The following is a 9,401-nucleotide window of genomic DNA, read 5'->3' as shown; positions in this document are numbered from 1 at the left end:
GCTTAATTCTTCTGAGCCTCAGTTTCCTCATCTGTGAAAGAGGAGTAATGATGGAGCTTCCTTAAAGGGCTGTTGAAAACACTGAATGAAATAAAACAGGGCCAGAGGTTGGCTCATGTAAGGGCTCATAAGAGTTGCCAAGAAGTGACATATTAATAGCTGATCACAATAACACTCCACAATTTTTCCTTTTTATTTTCCTTAAAATCAATTTATTTTAAAAAGAAGCCTACAAAAGTCAACCGTGTGTGTTTGTGTGTGTGTGTGTGTGTGTGTGTGTGTATTTGAATCCTGAGAGAAGTTGGGTAAGGGAGTAATGACCAGTGTGACCTTAGCCTGGTAAAGCCCATGGAACCACAAAGGAGATGCAAGAGGCTGGCCTCTTCCTGTGCGGGGGTGGGGAGTCAGAACTAGAGAAGGAGGTGCTGGGGCTTATGGGAGAATGTCCCGTTCACAGTTAATTGTGAAATGCTCTTCCTTTAGTGCTGGGCTTTTGCCCACTCACATCTGGTGCTGGGAGTCCCTAGTGATGTCTGCAGGGCTCCCGGCCGCCTCCATGCCTCCACTCCTGGAAGCTGGGGCGATGTCCAGTTACTCCTAGAAGACTGGTCTCCGCTCCTGGCACTGCCCTTTAAGAGTAAAAAACCAGCAACTGTTGTTCCTGGATGGAGAAGTTCCCTCCAAGAGGATGAGGGACTGCTGGGGAGTCGGCCGTTCTGCCTGGCAGAGGGTGCCCGCTCCATGAAGATTTCCCCATGAGGACAGGGAATTGAGCTGCCCTGCAGACCTGGGCTCAGTGTGGAAACTGCTGGGAGCAGCATTTCCCAGGAGAGCCGAATGGAGATGCTTTTTGTAGGTAGTGAGCTCCCCATCACGGGAGGTGTGTGAGCAGAACTAGCCCACCTTCTGACGGTGATGCCGTGAAAGCATTTCCAATGGCAGAAGCAGGATCAGACTTGGGGTTTCCAAACTTCATTTTGGATTTTATTCCTTGAAACCATTATTTACACTTTTTTTTTTCTCTGAACAATTTATGTATTTTATTAAAAGAGTGAGTTTAGTTTTAAAAAGGTAAATCTGTGTCATTACCATAGAGAGGTTACCATAAAAAATGGGTACAAGAGAAAGTGGTATTTGATGTTAGCCAAGTACTGCTGCCTGAGAAGGGCCCCTGAGCCTTAGACCTGCGCATTCCTTGTTTGTAAAGGGACACTGGCGAGTGTCAGACAGGTGCTGGAGATGGACTGTCACTAACTAAGACGTTTTCTTCGATGTGACCGGCACAGAGGAACGAGAGGGTGGAAGGAGCCAGCCCCCTGGGGGCATTGCGTCCATTACCCACAGGCCACACAGGCCCTCACCCGCCCTGGAGGGAAACACTGGCCCCGAGGCCCCCGAGGAGCCCTGTCTTGTTGGACCGTGTCTGCACCAGGGATCCTCCCACAGGACTCGGCTACAGGCACAATTTGAAAGGTAAATCGGGAACACACATTTCAGGTGTATTAATGCAAAACGCAGATCTCTGGTGCTCAAGGCTAACCCTGAGCTCAGGCACCTTGAGGGGCCCCGGGAACACCTGTGCGCCCTGGGACCACGTGCTGTGCAGCCCCGGATGTCAAGGGGTCCAAGATCTAGCTCAGACCCCCCCGGCCACCAGCACTGTGGGGTCAGGAGACTCTATCCTCGCCTTGCAGGAGCTAGGAGGCGTGGGAGGAGGCCCTAGAGGTCACCCGCAGAGCACAGCAGCCTTTGAGAACAAGGGTAGCCTGATAAAGTGTCCTGGAACATTCTGAACTCGCTAAGTTCTATCCCGGTGGGGCTTTGTCTGCAGAGGAAGTCATTAAAAGGGAAAGAAAGCGCGAACCCAGGTCCCTCTGGCTCCCCTCTGCTGCCTGTCCCGGCAGCTCTAGGGGCTCAGAACAGGTGCTTCACACTTTTATGGCCAATCATGGTCCCCTGACATAGTGTTTGGAGCCCCTCCGCCCAAGAACTGAAATGGAGGAGCTGGTGCGGACACAGCCCCTCTCTCCATGGACTTCAGCTGGCTCTATGGACATCTCACTTTGGGGAAAGTGTGTCTCCTCCTGAGATCAGAAGAGAAGTGAAGAGAGAGAGAGACAGACACTTTCTCCACGTCGTTGGAGACAGGAAGCTCCCCCACTGCCACACGAGACTTGACACCCCAGTCTGGTGGTCTGGCCCGGAAAAGGGACCATCAGACATGGTATCTGAAAACAACATAGCTTAGCTAGCGTGCTTTATTTGAAGAACACTTAAAATCCTATGTTCACTTCTATTTTGGTGAATTTTGCATACGTATCAGTTGAATCATTTGAAACTGCCAATGTTCTTCCTTTTTTGACTTCCCAAGATGTCCATTTCCACCTAATGACAACTGACACCACACCTCAGAAATGATGAAAACATGTTGCAACAAAGTAGGCTGATTTCACTGTTTCGCATGAGAAAGAGGATTTTGCTGAAGGTTAAGGAGGTCAGGCTTGGTTACAGACAGTGGCTTTGTGAGCTGTTGTGATCTGTCAGACGCTATGGCCAGGTAAGGATGATTGTTCAGTGCGGTCCAGGTGTGGGCTGACAGCTGGCTTACCGAAGAAGAGAATCATGAGGTCAGAGTGGTCCCAGGAAGAGACTCAGCCCAGAGATGTCCAAACTTCCTGGAAGGCAGAGCTTCATGGGGGATTAAGCTTGTCAGGTGAGAGGAAGGCATGGGCCACTGGGAGGGTCTTTGGTAGCAAGAGTCTATGTATGGTCAAACCGTTTTCTGTCCTCAAAGTTGTAATTCCACCCTAGGCGGGGAGAGCCCCTTCGGAGCAGAGCAGACGGCTCTGGACTCTGCATGGCTGCCTGCTGACCTTTCCCTGGGTCACTTTATCAGCTTCCCGCACCTCTCACAGCGCTCAGTGCCGTGTTGGGGGTGCGCAGGCCCTCCACTCAAGCTGCCACCGTCGTGGCAGGATCTCTGTGCTCCAACAGCACTGCTTTGCTAACCTCTGATGTGAACTGAGATGTCGGCCTCGGGGGCCGGGACACCGTCCAGCTCGGTGCAAGCACCTGCTGGCTGGTCCAGGCAAATTGTGAAGGGCCGACTCGGGGCCACAAACCTCCCCCCTGTTCCTCACTCTTTGTGTCTCCCCAGCAAGGTGACTCTCGGAGTTTCAATTCCATCTTTGTCTTTTTTAGATTATCTGCGGCCTTTGAAGGCAGCTGCTGGGGAATCTAATTCCCCTGCACAGGTCCCGGGCATTCTCCCAAAACGCTGGTGGACGCGGGAGGCTCTCCCTGGGGTTACAGATTCACAGATAAACCACACGGAGTAACACGCGTTTACCGTCCCAAAGGCTGCCCTTCTGGCGGCGGTGATGGGAGCTTTGGGCCCCGGAGAACAGAGACCCTCATTCACAAGCACTTACTTGGATCGGCTTATTCCGCCGGTGATAACTCAGGCGTCTGGACAGGCAGATGCCGGCGGTGTCATGTTCCCTCTAGAAGCCACTGGAAATTGCTCAGAGAGCTTGGAGTTAGAGATTAGGTTTTGAGTAGAAAAAGATGGAGTCTGGACTTCTCCGCCCTCCCTTAGAGCCCTGAGCCCTAAGGACACCATCTGAGGACACCCTGGGGCACCCTAAGTTCCAGGAAAGGCAGACAGCAGAGTGAGGAGAAGCCCCCCTCCGTGCTGGGGGCTCCACGGCACAGGCGTTGCCGAAACTGCGGGAAGGGACGTGCCAGGCCCCCCGGCGCCCACAGAGCCCAACACTGTCCAGACCCAGGGCCTCGGCTGCCCAGCATTTCCCTATAAAAATCATTTGAATTTCATTGCGGACTCACTTGTGCGGTCCTTCTGCATCCGCTTCCATAAAGAGGCAAGTGTCTTTGCCAGGCGGAGGGCATGGGAACTGCCCAGGCCTGCCCAGTGCCCGCCCTGCCAGTATGAGGATGTCTTTCTGCATCCGCTTCCATAAAGAGGCAAGTGTCTTTGCCAGGCGGAGGGCATGGGAACTGCCCAGGCCTGCCCAGTGCCCGCCCTGCCAGTATGAGGGTGGAGGTGGGCTCAGAAGGTCCACCTGGTGGAGACTTCACATTCCGGAAGGACCCCGCTTCAGGTAAGTCGCTACTTTAGCTTCAAACACAGCTATGTATGCATCGCGGGGTCCATCATGGCAGAGAGACGCCCGCCAGCCTCCCACCTGTAATGCACAGCGTTATGCATCGATCCTACAATTGCCTTGCGACTAGGAAGATTATATGGCATCGAGGGCGTTTTTGTGTTAAAGGCAATAAACGCAGACCTTCAAATTATCAACAATTATTTGCCGTGCTGCTCGGGCCTTTCTTCGTGTTTTCTTTGGGCGGGAATCTCAGCAAACCGTGCTGCTGAGACCCTGCCCTTGGTCTCTTCACCCACAAGCTGCTACCTCCCCAGGAGCAAATGCCCTGCTACTCAGGACAACCAGCAGAAAAGAACGTCAGATCGTGGAAGGGAGGGATAGACCCAGGCCGCCGAGAGGCAGGGGCCTCTGCTTCTCCAGTGGAGCCGGGGTGGACCGTCCTGCTCTCAGCCTCCGGATTCCCCTGTGCCCCTCCTGCCCCGTCCTTCCCTCGTTCAGTGGTCTTGTCCCGTGTCCCCCACTGGCCTGGTGCTGGAGCTCACAACCCCCTGCCTGGCTCCTGGCTCCCTGCCCGGCCTGCCCCACTGCCCCACCTAACCCTCACCCTAACCCTCAGCCTCCCAGTGATCCGCCTGCCGTGTCCACTCCAGCCAGGACCTTCCTCTCGCAAAGGTACCCTGCAGGTCGTCCCCCACCCCCGTGCCTTGGCACTTACAGTGTTCTTGAAAGCTTCCTCCTTTGTTGACTGTGCAAATCTCTACCCCGCCTCCTCCAGGAAGTCCTCCAGAACCACTTGTCCTCTCTTCCCTCTTTTTCACCCCTGGAAACCAATGTATTGCTGGGCTCTGTAGTTCTGTAAAGAGGGCCCCAGTGTCCCCTCTGCTCAGGATGGCTTTATCAGAGTCCCAGAACTGTGACCTGGGCTGGCCCCTTCCTGCCGACCACACTCATTGAGTCACCAGGACTGGCCGAGCCAGGGTGGAGTGGCCTGAGCCCTTGACCCACCTTCCTCCCCAACCCAGGACCTTTTTGACCTCCAGAGGGGCAGCCACGGCCAGATATCCTGGTCAGCCCTGCTCCAACCTGCTGACAGGTGCCCAGGCCTGAGAGCCCCTCCCCTGGAAAATAAGAGACAAATTCCCATCTGAGAAGCCGAGCTCCAGGGGCTGCAACGACAAGGCTGTAGCTGCTGCTGCCCTGGGGCAGTTCCCAGGGTGGGGTGGGGGTCTGGGAGTTTGCTGGGAGGGAGACGCCACCTCTGGGGGCGCTGCCACCCAGGTCCTGACAAGAGCATGTGTTGTGACCTTGATGCTGGTGTTGACATGGCTCTGGAGCAGCTGGAAAGGAGGGCCAAGTGTGGCTCCAGGCCGGAGGGGGTGGCAAGGCTGCAGGTGGGGCCGGGAGAGCCAGGCGGGCGCTGTGGCCGCAGGCAGGGGCGCTGCCAGCCCCGGTCGGGCGTGGTCTGACTCCTGGAGGGCCCGGGGTTTGCGAGGAGACAGAGCCGCTGCGTCTGGACGAGAGATGGGGCTGGTCAGGCCTGCGGCCGGGAGAAGCTCCTTGGGCCAGGCTGACCCTCCTGGGGACCAGCTGAGACTCTGGGGCTTTGCCTGAGGTGTGTGGGTCCCCGACTGGCCCTCTCCAAGTCCCTGGGGCCTGGCCAAGGCCACTGGAAGGGCTACAGGGGATGTCAGGAGAGAGCACCCAGGGGCATAAAAGAGGGGTGCCTCCTGGTCCCCGAGATTCCTTCCGGGGAGGTGTCTGCTGTCTTTGGGGCCCGGGAAGCCTGGCGGCCACCGGGACCCCATCCAGCTTGTACCAGCTTGCTCTGACCTGAACAGGCCAGCCAGTGGGCGAGGCTGGTTCAAGTGAGTTCTCAGGGAGGGTGAACGACATCTAAACCCACTTAGTGGTGAGGAAATCGTTCCAAAACTCTCCATGATTGTGTGGCCCGTGGCCAGCGCCCTGCAGAGGAGCTGGGCCCTTTCCCACTTGGGAGAACTCTCACTTTCTCATTCCAGGGGAGAAACGCGATTTTCTGGCTCACTGAGAGGCCTGAATGTTCTATTAAACCCCAGGAACACGCAGACCCAGAGGGGATTTGAAGAGCCGGCTCAATTTCCGGGTCCCAGATGACTTGATCACCACAGGAAGTGGGGTGGCTGGTGGCTCTGCAGGGCCCGAGGGTGCCCGTGTGTGCAGGCCCCGCGAGGCGCCTCTGGGACTCTGCGCAGCCTGCACAGGCACCCCCGCGACCCGCCCGTCTTCCCGCCCTGTGGCTCCTCCCTCCCCTGGGCTGGGGCCAGGCCTGTCGGATGCCCTCTGCAGCCACACCTCTCATTTCTGTGGGAAATGCTTCCCACAGACCTTTCCAGACGCCCCTGGCTGGGCCAGCAGCCCCCCTGAGGTCACCTCTGAACCTGGGCACCTTGGTGACCGTGGCCGGGTCCCCTCGTGCTCCTCCTGTGCAGACCCCGCCCCCATGCTGCGCCTGCTGCCCTGGGCTCCATCCAGCCCTGAAGCCCCCGCCCATCATCTGCCATCCCCAAACCACTCCCGCGCTTTCCCCTGGAAGCCCCCCTCCAGCGGCACCTCCTGGGAACTCATCCCCCCGCCCTCCAAGGCCTCACCAGCCTGGTGTCCTTTGTCACTGCCTCTCTGTGCCCTTGGCCTCAGAGCGGGCGCTGCTGTGGCTCAGGCCAGCTTCTTTCCTCTGTCCATGTGCCCCAAACCCATGTTCCCACCAGGCGTCCTCCCACTTCTCCTTGTGGAGGCCTGTGGTCCTGCGAGGTGTCCACATGGGTCTCTCCAGTGGTCCCCCAGATGCAGTCATGGCCCAGGACCCCCTCCTCGGACCCCAAATGGCTCAGTGAATCTGCTCAAGAGAGAGCCCGAGTCCCCTCTGCCCACACCCAGGCTTGATTCGCTCTTCCTGTTCCCCATTCTGCACCTGGCCCATCACCTCTGCTTGCCGCTGTCCGCATGGGTCCCCTGGCCAGATCTGTGTGCCTTTGTGCAGCGCTTGCATCCGGGATTCCAGCTCAGGGGCTGTGCTGGCCACCAGTGCAGACAGGCCCCTGAATTTCACCAAGAATATCGACCAGCCTCTCTTCTGTCCGCTGTCTGCACCCCACGCATTGTCCCAGCCCTGCCCTCCCCAGTGTCCAACTGCCAGGGCTCCCCAGAGACCCCAGAGCCCTGGGCCAGGACGTCCCACAGCCCTCATCAGGCCACTTCCATTTGCTCCCTCCCCGGCCCTGCTGATCCGCCCCCGCCAAGCTTTATTCTCCCCTTGGCTCTCTGTGTGTCTCTCTGTCTCTGTCCCTCTGTTTGTCTTGTTCTCTGCCTCCTGTTTGTCCCAGCATCTTATTTATTGCAAGATCGCCATTATAACAACGTTAAAGGATATTTTTAAAGGAGAACCGTTCGCTCGTGGTTCCACACGTGCACAGCGGCTGCGTCCCTGTGTCCACGTTCTCTCCAGTCCTGGCTGGTGACGGCCTCTTTCGCATCACACAGCTTGAGAGATACCCTCTCCTAACACTGTGTCCACATTTACCCACTGCCCCATCCCTGTCACCAGTGTGGTCCCGTCCTCATGCTGATGGCCATGCCCTGGCATGGACACGGGGCTGGGGCCCTTTTCCCTGCTTGGCCGCCATGGGGGCCACTTGTGCTCTGTGTTTTTCTTTGTTCCTCGTCTCGGGAACGCCTCTGAGGTCCCTGAGGAGCTGGCACAGGTGACTCCAGAGAGGACTGGTGGCTGTGGTTACCTGCCTCCACTTTGGGGGCAATGACCTGGCAGAGCTGCTAAAACACAGACTGCACGTAACCCCACCAAGCTCGTGCAGACAGCCCAGTGCCTGTTGGCAGGGGAGCAGAGGGTGCGTGATGGGAGAGCAAGGTCCTTGCTACTGGAGGGCATCCGTGCTGCGCTGATGCCTCAGAGAGAGGTACCCGGGAGCTGCACCCCTGCGGCCTGGCACCTGTCTTAGCAAAAGGTGGGGAGGGCACCCACTGTCCACCCTGGGGGGTGTGGGCGGGGGTGCTGACTTCCTAGACACCCCTAACCTGGTCCACTGGGGGTGCAGGGCTGGTTCCTCAGTGGGCTCCAGGCACCCCCAGCCCAGCGCACGGGAAGCAGCGAGAGAAGGGACCTTGGTGGAGAGCCGGGCCCAGGACAGCACATTCTCGAGGCCAGAGCTATTTCCCCACTGCAGCACCGGCTTCCTGGGTGGCCTCCTCACCCAGCAGTTATCACTCAGCACCTCCCACTCACGCCTGTCCCGAGCCGGTCCAGCGGTGGGCGGCTGGGCATCTCCCAGCATGGTCCCCAGTCCACACACCACCCACCGAGGGAGGGGGCTGGGCTCCCACCTTCGAGCCCTTGGTCCTCAAACCTGCAGCTCCTCTCCCCCTCCTCCCTCCTCCCTCCTCCCTCCCTTGCCCAGCGGTGTCACCGTCCAACACATCACTAGGCTCTGCCCCAGGTGTGACCTTGCCCCTTTGCTTCCCCCTTTCCCACCTCTACCTTGTTCCTGTTCCGGCCTCTGCATCTCCTACAGCCAGTACGCATTCTGCCGTCTCTCCGGCTGCGATCCAGGCTCCACTTGTGCCCCTTTAAATCCCCTTCCAGAATCCCAGGCCTGGAACCTGCAGAGAAGGTGCCCCCAGCCCACTCTACCCCCTGTGGGGGACCCTTATCGCTTTTGGGTGGGTGGCGGTGCAACTCCCAGGAGAGGGGGCTGCCCTGGCAGCCTGGCAGCCCAGACCAAGTAACCCAGAGAATGGTTTTGGGGAGGAGATCAAGCTGATGGGCTGGGAGCTGCAGCTTTCAGGGTCAGAGACCAGAAAGGCTGGCTGCCTGCCCCCAGGTGTGCTGGGCCCGGGCTGGACACCCTCCTGGGCTCAGCCATTCATGGGGAAGGTCCCTTCTCCAGGCTGCTCCCCATGCACTGGGCTGGGGGTGCCTGGCCCCACTGAGGACCCAGCCCTGAGGAGGACCCACCCCTCCCTGGCCAAGCCATTCTCTTTCCCTGGAAGCCCCCTCTGCCGCCCGCACCAGCCTTGCACCTCCTCAGAGTTGTAGCTGCTCTGATTCAGTCTTTGTTTCCTGTTCTCATCCTTTCCGTGTTTGCAAGTGACACGGGAGCCTGGCTCCTGCGTGGGCTGGGGCCACTGGGAGAGGCCAGGGGTAGCTAGGACCTCAATTTCCAGGGAATTTATGTCAGCATTTCTCAAGAGCACACCCACCCCATCCTCTACCCGCTGGGGGCT

General features: G+C 58.2%; 1 long non-coding RNA gene across 1 annotated transcript; it reads right to left on the bottom strand.

Annotated features, from left to right (window-relative positions):
• Positions 1-625: 625 nt before the first annotated feature.
• On the bottom strand, positions 626-5,347 carry LOC149747527 (uncharacterized). Its single transcript, XR_016387965.1, has 3 exons — positions 3,847-5,347; positions 3,432-3,532; positions 626-2,688 (listed from the first exon to the last, which is right to left on the bottom strand). It is a non-coding gene; the product is annotated as an uncharacterized LOC149747527 (long non-coding RNA).
• Positions 5,348-9,401: the final 4,054 nt, after the last annotated feature.

The sequence above is a fragment of the Delphinapterus leucas genome, chromosome 15, assembly GCF_059928025.1.
Source record: "Delphinapterus leucas isolate spDelLeu-1000000601 "Yukka" chromosome 15, BTC_Dleu_Yukka2, whole genome shotgun sequence".
NCBI classification, from domain to species: Eukaryota; Metazoa; Chordata; class Mammalia; order Artiodactyla; family Monodontidae; genus Delphinapterus; species Delphinapterus leucas.
The sequence above is the reverse complement of the archived record's forward strand: the minus strand, read 5'-3'. Positions and strand labels throughout refer to the sequence as shown.